Genomic DNA, 16,987 nt, shown 5'->3' with positions numbered 1-16,987 from the left:
TCCTTAATAGGTATATGGATTAAGACTTTTAGTTTGTAAAAAAAAGGAGTTGATTTGCTCATGTGAGTGACAAGTCCAGATCAGTGGCTTCAAGCCCAGGCGTGTCTGCAGCTTCTCCAACATCATGACGCATGTCTCCCCTCTCTCAGCTCTGCCTTCCTCTTCGTTGGCATCGTTGGGAGGCTCAGGTGGGCAAATGGTTGTAGTGGTTCTGGCAGTACATTTCCTGGGGAAGAGAATGTACATCTATCTTAGCAGCCCAGCTACGTTTTTCTTTGCCTCTCATTGGCTCATTTGGTCATGTGCTCACCTCTGAAGCAACTGCTGTGTCTTGGGCAATGTGAGATGCTCTTTGGCTTCAGTCTTGGTGAGATGCCCATTCACTGCTATGTGCTATTAGCACCCCTCACTCCACCCAAATCACTTGGTCTTGGTGTGAGAGGTGGGTTCTACAAAGAATAACTGGAGTAAGGTTATGAGATGAAAGAAGAGTGAATGCTAGTAGGAGGCAAAATACCGACTGTCTACCATGGCCAGTTTGTGGGAAGATCAAACGAGGTCACATACGTGAAAATGCATAGCATGTAGACAATCAGTAAATGATCAAAAGTGGATGATCAGATGAAGTCAATCTCAAGAAATCAGACTCAGAAGCAATGTAGGACAGGTTTGAGATCAAGCACACAAGGAACCTTACTTACTTGGAATAAATTAGTTGAGTGCACTAAACAGGCGGGAGAGGTGGGAGGGCCTGACCTGGAGGGGGAGAAGACAAGGCAAGAAGGAAGGAGTTAAGGCAGCAAGACTAAGGGATTGATCAGATGTATGGAATTAGGGATAGAGAAACAAGTCAAGGGTATGACAAATATTGGGGTGCATGTGAACCTGTTCCTTTAGGAGCAAAGTTAAAAGGAAAACAAGTGAAATTGGCTAGTGCCGTCAAAAAGGAAATGGCTGACTATACAATGTTGCTTCCATATAGTAGGCTAAACTTACTCTGAAGAAGCAAACATAATATTTTGATAAATATTTAATGGTTGGGAACACGCTCATGATATATGAAGTGAAAAAAGCGGGCTATAAGACAGAAGAGCATTATTGATCCCCATGTATGTAGAGTTAGTTATGGAAACATCTGTATTATATAGTTCCAGATGACTTAGAGCACAGTGTTAACCATGTTTATCTTTGAATTGAGGGAGTATTTTCCATTTTTAAAAACAACAAATTTGTAATACTTTTCAAAATTAGAGGGAAATAAATGGTACATTATAAAAGAAAACCAAAACAGCTGTTTCTGATAGACGTTGACCTTCCAGGGAAGACGTTCCCAGTGAAGATTAGCAACTGGGTTGGGGGCTTGGATCACAGCGTGGGGATGGAGCGTCCACATTTGGTCTAAGACACTGGTGGGTGAGAATGGTCATTCATACCACGGCTTCTGAAGAGGGGCCACTGGGAAAGACTAATGCCTGAAGTACCTAGCCCACTGAAGCCTGATGTCCACCACTTGCTTTTGGTTAAGCAAGAAGCTCCCAAATACTCAAAGGCCCCGAAGTCAAAAGACGTGGATGTGAAGCTTCATTCACTCTGGTTTATAAGCAGTGGGACTGCGGGAAAATCACTTATCTTCTCCAAACCTCAGTTTCCTAATTTCTAGAATGGGGTGAATACTACCTGCCCTGCCTAACTCATAAGGTTGCTGCAGGATTCAGGAGATGATGTGAAAGGGCTTCCTTAAGGGTAAAATGTTGTCCACCTCTGAGCTACTTTCACCTCTGTCTTGTGACATTTTACATAGCTCAGTACCACTTCCTCTCCCCAAGATGGTCTCCTACACATGGTGGGTACTCGTAAGCTCATTTAATGTAAATAAGTTTACAAATAAATCTATGAATGTACTCACCCACATCCCTCACTCACTCCCCACACCAATATTGATAGAGTGTATCACATATTCCTACTGAGAAGCATGGAAAACTGTGTTTTTCTTCTTTCCCCCAGTGATATCTGCTGGCCTACACCTCACATTTGGTTTAATGCACCATAGATTATAAAATTCAAAAGGTCATGTGACAGCAAACAAAAAGAGGCACCTTTAGATGAACTTTGTTTCTCCTCAAGTTCTCCCTATCTCAGTAAATGTCACCATCACCCACTCAGTTTCTCAGAACCTTGAGGTCTTTCTTGTCTCTTCAATCTTCCTTCACACTTTACATCCAACCCATCAGCGTTGGCTCTCCATCCCGAATCTGACCACTTTTTCTCATCTCCACTAGTTCTGCCCGAGTTCAAACCATTATCGTCTCTTTCCTCGAACACTGGGTTAACCTCCTAAGAGTTTTCTCAATTCTATTTTTAATCCCTGACAGTCTGCTGTCACACAGCAGCCAGAGTGATGTTTAGAAAAACATTCCCCTCTCAGAACCCTCTACTGACTGTACCTCAGGGTAACTAAGTATGGATGAGAAAGTTTCTCTTTATAAAAGTATTTCTGCTACTAAATAAAGAAGCAATGATAGGATTAGAAAAATACCACTTAAAAACTCTCTAGTGAAAAAACATGTCTAGGTAACAATCATTAATGGCTGCTAAGATCAGACAAAAAAGAGACAACCTTACATCATGTGTGGATGTACATACTACCACCTATGAAGTTTTCCTGCCAAAATACTAAACCTGAATCCAATTTAGCTTCTAGAGCTCACAGCCAATTTATAAGAAATACAAGGGATAGAGGTACATGTTACATGACACAACGAGAAAGCGTTTAGCAGACAATGGGAAATGCTACAGGACAAATAACGTGGCTACTTCAGTAAATAAATAGCAAGGGGTGGAAGAAAGAGGGGGAAAAACTTGCACCTGTTTGTCCAGCACTTTTCTGGTTTTAGTACTGCAAGTCTAGCATCCTGGAAACCCCCTCAGTCCTACGCAAACTGGGATGGTTGCTCACCCTCTGCACTGGTGGAGGGAGTGGGGGTGAAGGACTCTAGAGATTAAAAGAGTCTTATGAGACAGATACATGGACTTTATTTGGATCTTACTTAAATGAAAATCGTGGAGGGAAAAACATGATGAATATTTGATGATATTAAGGAATTATTTTTGTGTTTTAGGTATAATTATGATATTATGATCATGCTTTTTTTTAAAAAAAAAAGAGTTATCTTTTAGAGATATATGCTGAAACATTTATATATAAAATGACATGATATCTAGGATTTCTTTTTGTATAATATCGGGGTTTGGGACATAGGTTTATAAGGAATTAGGCCATCTGAGTTCACGATTGTTACAGCTGGGTAATGAGAATATGGGGATTTTTTATACTCTTTTCTCTAGTTTTGTAAATGTTTGAAATTTTTTATAATGAGACATCAACATGCAAACCAGCAAACCCCAAACCCCCTCCAATGGCTTCCCTCCACATTCAGAAGACAGGTCGCACTCTCTCGCGTGACGGTCAGAGCTCTGAGTGGTCCGACTCCTTCATCCTCTCCCTCACACACTCCCCTCCCCCTCACACACTCCCCTCCCCCAACACTGGCCCTCCAGACTTGTTCCCTGTAGCCTTTGGTGTTGGCTCTTCTCTTTGTCTATGGCTCCTCCCCAGTGTTCACCTCCTACATGCCTTTGCTCAATTCCTACTTCTTCCCTGAGCAGTCGACAGAAGATAGGAAATTGCCTTTCCCTAATTGTATTAATCATGCCTTTTATTTTCTATATTTTAAAATGCCTTTGATATGCAAGCCAACCAACCCGAGTCAGATCCCCACCCACCTCCTTTTGTCAAGTTCCTATCCTCTCAGACACTGTCCCCTGCCCTAAGTCACCCAGGGCCAGGTAGTAAGCACCCCTATAGGCCAGAGCCCACCAAAATTATTCAAACTATGCAACCCCAAAACTGCTCAGCTGCTTATCCTGTCTCGCCCATTCCTTCCCGCTAAAATCACAGAGGTCTTTTGCCACTCTTTCCCCTTGCTCTGTCTGCCTCCTGACTGAGGCTGGCGCTTCTCTGCGTGGCCTTCCATGGTGTGGTGTGCCCCTTCTTCTTGGAAACTGTGAGTGGCAAACTATCTTTTCAATGACAACCATATCCTGATTTGTTGGCCTCACCATACTTGAATAATAACAAAATCCTGGGTACATCACAAATACCAACCTCTGTCCTCTTTCTCCTTACTCTGCTTTACTTTTCTCTAGAACATGTATCACTTCCCAAAAGCATTACTAGATGTTTATTTATTTATTATTTATCTCTGTAGGTACTTGAGAGTAGGAACCTAGGCTGTTCTGTTAATCCCTTGATCCCCAGAACCTAGAATGGCACCTGTTCCATAGTATTTACTCAGTAAATATTTGTGAGGCAAATAAGTAAGAGGAAAAGCCCCATTTGCTGCTTGAGTAAATGGAGGTTCCGGAAGGGGGAGAATGCTTTGCAGGGAGCTTGAGGCACTTCCCCCTTAAATGAATATCATGGAACTTTTTCTTTTTCCAAGTGTCAGGACAGAGAAGGTATGATCTCTGATTGACGGCACTTGACGCAGAGCAGACCTTGACCTCGGGAGATAGCAAACCTTTAAGTTTTTAAGTTCTGAATCCTAGTTTCAGTACTTACTAGCCATATAACTAGTTTTCTCATATTTAAAGTGGAAATATAATTGAGAATGAAGGAGTTAAGGCCAGGAAAGTTCTTGACAGAGGGCCTGGCACATGGTAGGTGCTTAATGGGTGGTAGTTTATATTACTAGGAATGTTACCTGCTACCCTGCTTGCTCTCTTCTTGGGTCATTACAAAAAAAAAAAAAGTAGGGAAACTAATGCAGGAAAAGGCAGGCCTAGCAATACTCTTTATTGGTCAAAACACAATTGGAATATGGTCTCCTAAATCTATTGACATGGATCCAGGGCAGGGCCTTCTGGATGGCAGGCAGTCTAGAAACCGTATCATGTGAGAGAGACGGTTGACATATTGGGAGGGCTCAGCCCCCAAAAATAAGACCTGAAGGAGATATTACAGGTGACTTTTAGCAGATGATATATGATCATGTAGAAGAGATATATTTTAGGGAGATCCTCCAAGGGGAGGCCAGGGCTCATAACTTACCTGAGCTCACACTTGGAGCTGCCCTGATACAGAAGGGGCAGCCTCCAGCAGACTGCAGCACTCTGAGGCAGGGTCATGTCTGTCTGAACCTCTACTGCACCCCCAGGGTCCAACATTGATCCCTGTTATAACGGCATTGAATGAGTATTTGTCTCATAAAGGAGTGAAGCAGACACTGGACAACCACTTAATGATTCCAAGGTCTTTTGCAACCCAGCTGTAACTTCCTGTGGTTCTACCCCAACCCAGCCAGCTTTAGATTATGTTCAACTCTCTAGCTCTCAGTTAATGACCTGTTTTAGCTCATCATATTTTTTTGTTAAAAGAATCTGATAAATATGGGCTTCTCTTAGATAAACATCACTAACAATGTCCTCCTATGCACTGTCTTAAAACTACAAACACAGAGATACCTCTTAAATTGTCTACTGATATTTGGGATTCATGAGGCTTTGTCTCACATAAGTAATTGTCAAGGAACAAATGGAAATACAAGCTTGTCAGAATTGCAAGGGATGTATATGGTCATTAGTTTAGCTTCATATGATACTTGAATCCCTTCTATAATATCCCTGCCAAGTGGGTGTTCATTCTGTGTTTGAACATCTTTAGTGATGGGAAATGCACCTCCCCTGAAAAGAGGTATAGCAGCACTGGGTTTGAGGCCATGGACTTTGAGGTAGTCCAGACCCTAGGTTCAAATCCCAGTGCCATACTTACTAGCCCTGTGTCCTTTGGAAGTTATTTGGGCCTTTGTTTTCTCATTTGCGAAGCACGAAAATAATGTTGCCTATGTCACAGAGGGCTTGTGAACTTTAAATGAGATATAAAATGGCTGCAACATTGCTTGGCACATGGCAAACACCCAATAAATGGTAGTTCTTCTGTTTTTTGAGGCAGAACTATTTATTAGATTGACTATACGAAAAATTTCCCTTCTATAGGTGAAGTTTGTCTTCCTTCTTCTGGAAGGTCAAATAGGTGTACAGTCTAATGCCATCTTTAACTGACTGATAGTGGCTTTCTGGAGACCAATGCTTGAAATACTGTAAGGCTTTCTCCAATAGGAAAGAACGACAAGATGACTTAGTGATGCCAGCCATGGTGCAAGAACTGGGAAATGTTGGAGGGGGAGAGGTAGAAATTTTGTGAGTGAAAACATTTGGGCAGTTCATGGGACAGGCCTGTCTTTTTTCCCCCTTGGAATCCTACAGAATGTTTGTTCTCTCATGTCCCAACTCTTCTCATCCCGTGAGCCCTGCACCCAATACTTACATTTTTCCTGTTCTGCTGCTGACTGGCTATTCTCACATAAGTAATGCCCTTCTTACTTAGAGAGCAGAAACAAGTGCCAAGAAGCTGTCAAAAAGCCCTTGCTTTTTAACCAGTTCATCAAAGTCAATGATGACTTACTGAAAGCACAATATGAATAAGGAGAGACTGGTCTCACTTTTTGATGTAACAGAGTGACAATTAAACTTTGAATAAGGAAACATAAAGCTCTAGAACAAGACTCAAGCACTGAAAACACAGAAACCTGCAGGTCTTCTGGTGTGCAGGCCAACAGCTCTACTTGCTTCAATGGCCCTCAAGGGCTTCATTATATGATATCAGAGAACAATAACTGGCACGCATAAGGTTGCCTAAGTCATCAGGAAAACAATACATTATAATCATTGTACTCTGTTTAAGGAAGCAGGGAAGTCTACAATGCTCTTTACAAAGGTTATCAACAATTAATTAAAATAAGGAAATACTACTGCTGAAAAGAAGCTTCTGAAAATTTTATTATGTGAAACACCCCATTCTTTGAAGATACTGCATAATTATACGTGTTTTAACACCAACCACATTTAGCTGGCATGTAGCATTTAAAAGCAGAAACTATTCAGTGCTGTAGAGATATTATAAATTAGATAGGAAATAAATATTGGGGGAAATAAAAAGTTCATTAGGAGAGATAGTAGATATTGATTTTATTTTCTTTCTACAAGCATTTACCAAGTGCTTTTCATAAGCCAAACGCTGTACTGGGTCCCAGGGGTGCTAATGGAATGAGACGTGGTCACTTGCTCAGAGAGTTCTTAGTCTAGCAGGAGAGACCAACATGTTAAAAATAACTGTAGCACAAATGAAGGAAAATAACTCTGCCCAGCAAAGGATGACAGGTACGGCAGGGAAAGCTAAAAGGAGACATAGTACTTGAGTAGGGTATTGAAGGATACGTAGGAATTTGCTATTTTCCAGATATGCAAAGGGGAAGGCATCCCCAGAAGTCACAGCTTTTTCTGTTGTTTAGCATCACCCTCAACCATATCATCACAAAAGGAATAAAGACCCTAAAGAGGTTTGCTGGGGAAAAAATGGTATTTGGGAATGCTTATAGGAAGGAAGGAAATATTGGAAGTGAGTCTGAACCAAAAGGACAGAGAAAACCTAAAAATGTTTAAATACAAGAAAAGCCTGGAGAGGAAGCTGAATTTACATGGTGGAGTAAAGTGTGTGTATAGACCAAGTCAGGAGAACCACGTTTCAGTGTGGTTCTAGCCCTGACCACTATGCTCTGATCTTGGATATGAGCTTTACAACATGCTGCAAGTCAGGGCCACCTAACTGCTTCTTCAGGCTTTTAATAAGGGGCTGAACCAGCTTGCAATTGAGTTTCCTTCCACATCCCAAATGCCCCAATGCCCTACAAGACTCGAGAGCTTGGACAGAGACAGCACCTGGAACACAGTAGGTGCTCCAGTAAATTCAAAGGAATGACTTACACGGCCTTTCCTTTAAGAGCTGGAGGCAACCTGTGCAGTCTTGTGAAAAGAATTGGAATGGCATTAGACAAATGTCTGATTTTGCGAGTGGCTGGTATCCTATAAATGGACTGGGGTTTGGAACTCAGAGGTGACTGGCAATGAGATGATGACACTAATGATAAGGCAAAAGGGAAATATCTGAGGATTTATTGACCTAGGAATGGCAAGAAGGAAGAGATCAAATATTGGTAGGAATGTCAACCTTTGGGAACTTAAGGGGACTTAAGGAAGCGGCTTAACCTGCAGTACAGTGTTTAATTCTCTGTACTGAGACTGTGATCCTCATCCATGTCCTTGGGGGGTCGGGCTAGATTGGCCTCATATGGGACGATCAAGGGCTCTGTACACACTCAAGGAGGATGAGGAGCCACATATCCACCTTGTCCTGCAGAAAATGTATGGGACTTAGAGGGGAAGCGGGGGCAGGCTATTATGCGCCTAATGGAGAGCATTAAACTTAACGCCAGCCACTAGCCCTTCCTACGCTTCTGATTATGTTTTACATTCTTCTTAACAATTTCCGCAACACCTTGGTAAGAACCTCATTTGACTGGTCCATGGGGATGGGCGACAGTGTGTCATGGGGAGAGTCCCAGGAAACCAGCAACGATTTACGGATTTACAGTTTCGCAACACCACGCAGCACCCCATCCTCAGAAGCTCCCGCAGTTTTGAGAGGCAACAATTTTGTCAGGAATGGGTTCCCAGAGGCCTGAGCAGAAAAAAGCCGTGGTACAAAAAGGCACCTCAGTGCAAGGAAAGGGGTGCCTGAGGAACTGCTCATCTTACTATCATCACAGAGGCTCTGAGGGCATAGAAGTTAAATAAGGGTGCAAATACCAAGGTGGAAGTGAGTAACAATTACCCTCGAGCATGACAATTTCCCGTAAGTACCTGTAATGAGTTTATGAAGAAGGAATTTGATTAATTCATGTCAAGCTCTTTGATAAATGATATTGTCTCAACTGGTGCTAATAATGAAGGGTTTTTTTTGGGGGGGGTGGTGTTATATTGAAAACCAACAAAGAGTTAAAACTACTCATATTGTCACCACTTTCTATTGTCACCACTTTCTATTAACAATAATATGAAATTAAAAGTGTTTCCATTCCACTTACCAAAAATAACGTCTCAACATTTTGCAGTGCACCTTTTCTGAGTTGTCTCTCTTCTCTCTCTCTCTGTGTCTCTATTACGTGTACATGTGTATATGCATACATAGGTGGGATCTTTCTACATATATTATTAGTCTGAAACTAGGGATATTGTAGAATATGTTTATATATGGGTAGATATAAATTTACAATATTTTAAAAATAGCTGTATAACATTCTATAGTGTATATCATAATTTCAACCAGTGCCTTACTAGTGGACATGTGTTTATTTTTAAAAATTCTGTTGTAAACATTGCTGCAACAAAAATCCATGTGTATGATATGTATGCTTTCATTTCTGTAGGCTGATTCCTAAAAAAGGAATTATGTGAAGTCAAAGGCTATGCACATTAAAAATTTATACTTTCCAAAAGAAGTTGGATCAATGAACATTCCCAATATCAGTATTTGAGAGTATCTATTTTTGTTACCTCTGGCACCACTTAAACAGTAACTCTCAAATTTTTACATTTTTGCTGAATTGAAGGCTGAAAACCAGTACCTCATTAGTGATTTAGTTTGTAATTCTCTGACAGCTAGAAGGTTGAACATTTTTCTGTGTTTATTGTACATCTGTATTTTCTTTTCTTCTAATTGCCTATTCAAATAATTTGCTCATATTTCTATTATTTGTATTTTGAATTACTTTTTAGGAACTCATTCTATGTTCCATATTAACCCTTTATTAATTTTTTCTTCCAAAGACAAGTGACTTTCAAAGAAATGTTTAAGTAGCAAAACCTTTTATTCAAAGGAACTCTCATGCCAAAGCTCAATAAAAGCAATAAAGTGGGGCTACAGAATGTGGTCTTTGAATACTATTGCTCACCAGAAATAAATGAGAGTTCTCTGGAAAACTGGTTAGTTCCAGATCTGGGGCAGAAAAGGTACAAGAAGCACCTAGGACATCTTGACATACTAGAGAAAATTTATCGAAGACTACAAATGTCCAGGAGCCAATCTGAGTCAGCTCCCACTGGACAAAGATGTGAAAATGTGAGAATCAAGAAGGACATTAACTGCAATGAATTAAAACACATCAAATTGTTCGAATCCACGGGTTTATAAATATACTTTAAAAAGTTTTGATTGGTGCAAAGAAACCAACTAATTTTGAAAACTGATAAAGAAATCAATCATTCATCCTGCCTCTCCTGTACCTCAGGGTAACCAGAAAGCTGATGAGAAGGGTTCAGCTGACAAACTTATTAAGATTAGAATATCACCAATTGAATAAGGAATCTAACGCAATGATTCTGATGAACTCTCTTAATGGTTCACAAATCTTTCATGAACCCCTAATGAAATAGTGACCTAGGCAATGACCATGCATGGCCCCTAACATCACAAAGAGCTCAATATCAACCAGATTTTAAACACCTCCTGATAAACTTCTGAAATACTCTTGCTAAAAAAATCAAAACTAACTCTGAAGAAAACTCTCACTAGAATGACCACATTACAGGAAACACAGGGGACAGAGGAGGAACATGTAAAATGATACCATGGGGAATGCAATCAGCCAAATACAGACTGTATAGAATAAAAGCCATGGTTACTGCAGCAAATTTCAAGACCAAAAGGAGAAGGAGAGGGAGAAGAAGAGAGAAAGGAAATGATGCTTTAGAGCAAAAGACACTGAAGCGACATATCAACTAATTTCAATATATGGACCTTATTTTGATCCTGATTTGAATGAAAACACTTAAAAATATGAGACAGTTGGGGGAATGCCAACACTGACTGTAAATTTAATGATATTACAAAATTAATGGTAGCTTTTTAGGTAGGATCATGGTACGTTGTTTTTTTGTTTTTGTTTTTGTTTTTTTGCGTTGTTATTTTTTAAAAAGACTATCTGCATCTTAGAGCTACCTGCTGACAATATTTACCCATGAAATGATATGTTGTCTGGGATTTGCTTCAAAATTATCTGGGCGATGAGGGTGAAAGTGAGTATGAAAGAAAACTGGCCATGAATTGACAATTGTTGAAGCAAGGTGAGAGGTATATGGGGGTTCATTATACTACTCTCTCCACTTTCACATGTGCCTTAAAATTTCTATAATGATAGCATGGCTGTGCAGTTAAAACAGAGTTGGGGTGTGCAAGGCTCCCCTGGCTCAGTCCTCACCCTCGCACACACTGAGACACCTGGAAAATCTCTGAGGCGCCACTACGACAAAGCTCCCTGAGAGCAGGGATTTTTATTCCTTTTCATCCCTGAAGAATCCTCAGTGTTTATGACAGTGCCTGGCACACAGTAGGTCCTCTGCATTTTGTGGCATGGAAGAACACTTCTAATGTGACGGATACTAGGCTAGTTTCATCAGACTCTCTGGGGGCACATGTTACATCCCAGAGGCCTGGACACAAGCCTCCAAGACTTTGTGCACCTCGGGCCCATTTGCCGTCTAGAGACTATGGTTGCAAAGAAATAAGCTCGTAGCTTAGCTACAAAACTAGAATGCCAGAGAGCTGTTTCGCATGGTGAGCTCAGGGCCTCAATAGCCTCGTGGCCCATGTGGCAAGGCTGGCCTAGCCCATCAGGTCCACAGAGGTCTCCACATCGGCAGCCACCTGGGGGGTACGTTAAAAATACAGGTTCCTGAGCCTCACCTTCAGAAATTCAGATTCCTCTGTGCAGGCATGGGACCCAGGCAGGCGATTACAAAACAAAACTCCACAGGTGATTCTGAGGACTATAAGCACTGTCATCCAAATAATCTCCTCAGCCCTGTCTCTGCCGCGGCCCTCGGAGCCGTGGTCCAGTAACAACACTCCTACAGGGTCTCCCTCTTGGTGGGAGGCTGAGTGGCCTTGTTCCCTGGACACTGAGAAGTTTACTGTGGACACACGGATGGCGTCGCAGGCCCATCACCATCCTCCTCCTGGCTTCTCAGCTCAGCTCAGTATTTGTTTTCTGAAGTTGAAACATTTTGCTTTTATGGGGCCGTCACTCCATATTCTCAGTAGGCAGCCCTCCGGTCCTAGAGCCGAACTGTCCCGCTTCTTTGTTTTTAACTAGCATTTTAAACTAGTTTCTGGAAGTGGGGCTCCCTGCGGCTGCAGGTCCTCTCTGGGCTAGTGCTTCCAACTGATAATCTCCCTGCAAGTTGCTGCAGAGATAAAGAGTCCTCCTTGGCTGTGAAGTCTGGCTGATTCTTTCCCGGCCTTCACCGACTTTTGCTTTCCTATTCTATAACCTTATTGATTAATCAAAACTATTGCTCACAGCTGCTGCTTAATGGATGATGGCTCTGAAGTTTTTCTGAATACAATTATTTATTGCTTTATTGATGTGCTACTTATTACTCTGTTAAGTACCATAGGGTGTTTAATTATGTGAAAGGGAAGTGCAAAAGCAGCTGCTGAAAGCTGGAGTTAAAGAGGCCCAGTACCTGAGTTCCTGACAATGTGTCATAAAACAGCTTTAAAACACATGCACACACAAAGGACAAACCCCATTCCAAAGTTTAATGAGCTTGGAAGCAGAATGGGCTTGGGGAACTGCCCTGCCACTTTGTGGTCTGATATTAGCCACAGCACAAAGCAATGAAATCTCGACGCTTAAAATGAAAAGAAGACTTTTTTTGGCGGGGCGGGGGGGGCTTTCATGCCTTTTCTATTTACTGCTGGTGATTGAAGTGGAACCTGTGCTAAAGGACACAGCGAGAAGGGTAGCTGAGAGAACTGAAAGACGGCTTCTGTTAGAACAGGGTAGGGGCCCTACATGCCCACAGGTTGCATGAAATGGAACCTTTCTGGTCGGTAGTCAACTCCTGCCATTCCCCTGGCAGTCCTATTGCCCCAGGAGAAGCTTTTGAAAGAAATGCAAGGAGTGGACTGTTGGAACACTTACGGCATTTTGCATCTCGTCCTGTCCCTGACAACAGGGTGAATTCCCTGGCATGGTGTCAATGAGTTTAATGCCTCAGAGACCTTGGTGAAGCGGGATTTGTGCCATGTTTGAGTAAACTGCTTACTGCTAAGTCTGAGCCCTGACCTCACAAATAAGGAGAAAGTTCAATAATTTAATTCTTTAGGTTGGAGGTTTTCAAGTTATATTGAGTCATCCTAGGATTCCTTATTTCAAAGATGGGCAACCTCACTCACCATGTGCTAAGCTGAGGCAGCAAGACCTTTGGGCATAACATCTGGGTTGGGGACCTGGTGGACAGCCTCTCTGGATCCCAGCACCTCTTCCCTCCTCCTGCAAGCCCAGGTCTTCCCCACTTGTAGATACCTCTGCCCTAGGAATGTCGCCCATTGTGGGAAGGCTCCACAGTTTTGATTTAGGGAGGGGAAAATACCTTTCTTCTTCTAGTCCCCTGGAAAATCAGGAACATACCATAAATTAATATCTCGGGAAACGATTGTGTCACAGAGACATGAATGGATGCCAAATAAATAATTTGTACGATGGGTTGCGTTGTGTCACAAAGAGCTCTCAGCCTGGAGTTAGAAAGTGTTGAAATCATCCTTCTGCCACTTTTCAGTTGAATAACTGTGGAATAGCCACTTAATTTCTCTGAAACTTGCTTCCTTATTAACAAAATGGACAAAACGAAAGCTACACACAAGCTTGTGGTAGGTATTAGTTGAGACGTAATAGATGTAAAAAACCCAGTCTTGTTCCTGATACATGGTAAAATGATCAAATATTAAGGTTCATTTTTTTCCTGATAATACATGTAACATTTGTCTTTAGATAAGAAAAAATAGAGACCACATTTTGGCTTTTAATGTATTCCTTCTTAGAATTTTTTTCCATGTTGAATATCATAGAGATTGTATACTCATAAAGTAAGGTTAAGTAACAGTTCAGGATTATAACCTTGTATATAAAATACAATGTTTTTTGAAAGTATTACAAACATGTATTTACTAAAACTTTTAAAAAATATTTATGAAATTGGGATCATATATTGTATGCAATTGTATATCCTACTTTTTTAATACAATTACATCATGACAGGCTCATTTGGGGAAGATATGTCTTGTTTTGGAACTTAAACTCTGTTCTCAAGAATTCCCAGGAACTAAGTTTGCTCAAGTACCTTTAGAAAAAAAAGTTGTTTACAATACTTAAAAGCCCATATTTGTCCTATGTAATAGAGAATGTCTAAATGAAAATGGATACTTTTTCATCACTAGGATTCAAGACTCCAGAGATAGCACAGCACTGGGGATGAATGCATCAGTCCTAGAATCAGGCAGTCAGGATTTGAATCGTTCTTCCACTTACTAGGTTTAACTTGACCTTGGAAAAGCTCTTCAACCTCTCTCAGCTTCAGTTTTCACATCTGTAAAAGGGGAAGCTAATGGCACATAACCTAGAAGGATGTTGAGGAATTGAGGATATAACCTAGATGAGGCATTTAGCCCAGTGCCTGGCACAGAGTAAGTGCTCAGTAAATGAACAGTATGCTAGCAATTACTATGTTATTCTTAGATTCTCTTCAAGTGAGCTCACTGAGATGCAATGAAGGGAACTAATCACAAATAGGACTAACTACTTAAATTTATTCTTGTTGATTTGGCCGAATTCTCGTGGAAGGCTTAGCAATACCATAAGATAAGAGAGCAGTGGAGAGTGGTAGTCATGACTTTGTCTTCTCTTGTCAAGTATGTTCATGATTCAAATGCTCAGTCCAGTGACTGTCAATGCTTTGTTGTAAAATATTTTTCCTCAGGATACTAAAAGTTAAAAAATACATATTAGCAATTGGATTTTATTTTGCTTTTCTCTATTATAGTTATATTTTGAATGGTATCAAAATATTATGATGTCACAGAACGTCAGTTTTATACAGTGGTTTAAAACCCTCTCTTTGGCATCAGGAGACCTCGGCTACAGTTTTCCATAACATGGGCAAATAGCAAAGTCTCGGTTTCATCAACTGTGAAGGAGGGATAACAAAAGGGCACTCATCTCTGTATCTGCCATCAACCCTGGCACATAATTAGTGCTCAGACATGCTGACAGAATCATCCCCAGGCTAAGTTTTAGGCACCTATCTCCTGGTGTGGTGTGCATGAGACTCACCTTGCCTGCTCTTTCTAGACAGGCCCACTCTGATCCCTGACTACATGACTTCATTGGTTCAACGGTTCCAGTATAAATTCTACTCTTGGTTCATCTAGAATCTTTATAAACATGCCACCCTGAACATGAGTCTACAAGATCCACTTGGACATATCCCTGCTGGGCATTCTCATACCTACCCTGACTGCTCAACCAAGCACTAATGAGTCAAAACCAATTTCTTCTACGTGTAGCTCCTATAGGTCTCCAGACCATTTCACGATCTACAACCTAATCCAAACACAAATCAGATTTGGGGGCATTTGGAGAAATGGAGAGGCACTCCCCTGCACTGGAAGGATGATTTGTAATTTCAAAATCCTTTCCTGCTCAGAAATGAGATGACATACATAAAAAGGCTGTGTAAACAGTAAAGGGCTCAGTAAGTATGACAGTCCTCTTATGATAACCTCTTAGGGCCTCACTCTCTGGGGAATGAGCAGCAGGAAATTTTTGTCTCCACTTTCAAGATGGGGAGGTGCTGCACCAGAGAGGCTAAGTGACTTGCTTGAAGGTCTATGAATAGTTGGTGGCACAAGTGGGATTTGAAGCCAGAGAACTGACTCATTATAGTAGCATTGAGTACTTACTGTGTGTCAATTACTGTACCCAGCCTTCTATCACTTACTTCTCCAGTTTTATATCATTTAATACTATGAAATAGGCATTTTATAAATGGAGCAATGGAGACTCAGAGAAGTAATTTGCTCAAGCTTTTACAATTAGAAAGTGATATTTAAACTTTTGTCTGTCTGATACCAAGCCTGAGCCCATATTGTATAGCTTCCAAAGAAAAGTTTAAACTCTTCAGTGTTAAATAGTGCAAAAACCATATATGTGGAGCTTTAAAAAAAATTCACTAACTGATGTCTTACTCTGTCCTTCCTTTCTTCATTCAACAAATACTGATTAAGCCCCTATGATGTTAGCCACTATACTGGACACAACAAAGAACTGCAGTTAAACTTCTCAGAAGTTATTGCTGAATATTTAGACACTCCACCAAAGGGGCCTCTTAGGGTCCTGTCCATAGTCCCTCACTCTGATGATACTAGAGCATGTCGGCCTGCTTTCCAATTCCCAGCTTCTGCATTTTTTTTTGCTTGAGAGCTTCCTTTGGCCACCAAAACCTGCTTTGCCTGCCTACGTAGTCAGCTGCAAGTGCCCTGGAATTAATGCCTCTCAGGAACAACCTCATCCAAAGACTGATGGCAGCTGGCATATAAATACCCCAGCTCTGTCTCTCTGGTGGGATAATTCTGAGATGGGTGTTCTACACTGGCAGAACTCCCAGAGATTTTTCCATGGAGATTAAGCTCCAGGTGCCGACTTGTAGCTGGCTTGTTAATACATCTCGTATCAGCTGCCCTCCCCATCCTGTCTTGTTTTCCTTCTCCCTATTTGGTGTTTCTTTTGCCTCCCAAATCAGCTTCTTGCATTCAAATCCTTGTCTCAGGGTCTACTTTTGAGGCAACCCAAATTAAGACAGGGCTTCTATGGGTTCTTGTGTTCTATCATGACTGGATGTTTTAAAGATAGGCAGCTACATTTAAATTGTCTTCGGAGTTAATTCTTGGTCTAGTAGTGGTTTAACTCATTTTTACCACTCAGCCTCCCCATTACTTACATGGGATTATTGAGAGCTGTCACCTATGATATCCTAGACACTTAGTAGATATTAAAAAGAAAAGCAATGTACCAAACTTTCTCCTGAGAGAAAACATTCTTACCTTGCAGGAATTTACTTTGTGAACCCCCCTGGGGCAAAGGATACTTAAGAGAACAAGTACTTGAATACGGTATTATTTTCCTTTTCCTGA

The sequence above is a fragment of the Mesoplodon densirostris genome, chromosome 1 (assembly GCF_025265405.1).
Source record: "Mesoplodon densirostris isolate mMesDen1 chromosome 1, mMesDen1 primary haplotype, whole genome shotgun sequence".
Classification (NCBI taxonomy): domain Eukaryota; kingdom Metazoa; phylum Chordata; class Mammalia; order Artiodactyla; family Ziphiidae; genus Mesoplodon; species Mesoplodon densirostris.
This window is presented reverse-complemented; position numbering follows the sequence as displayed.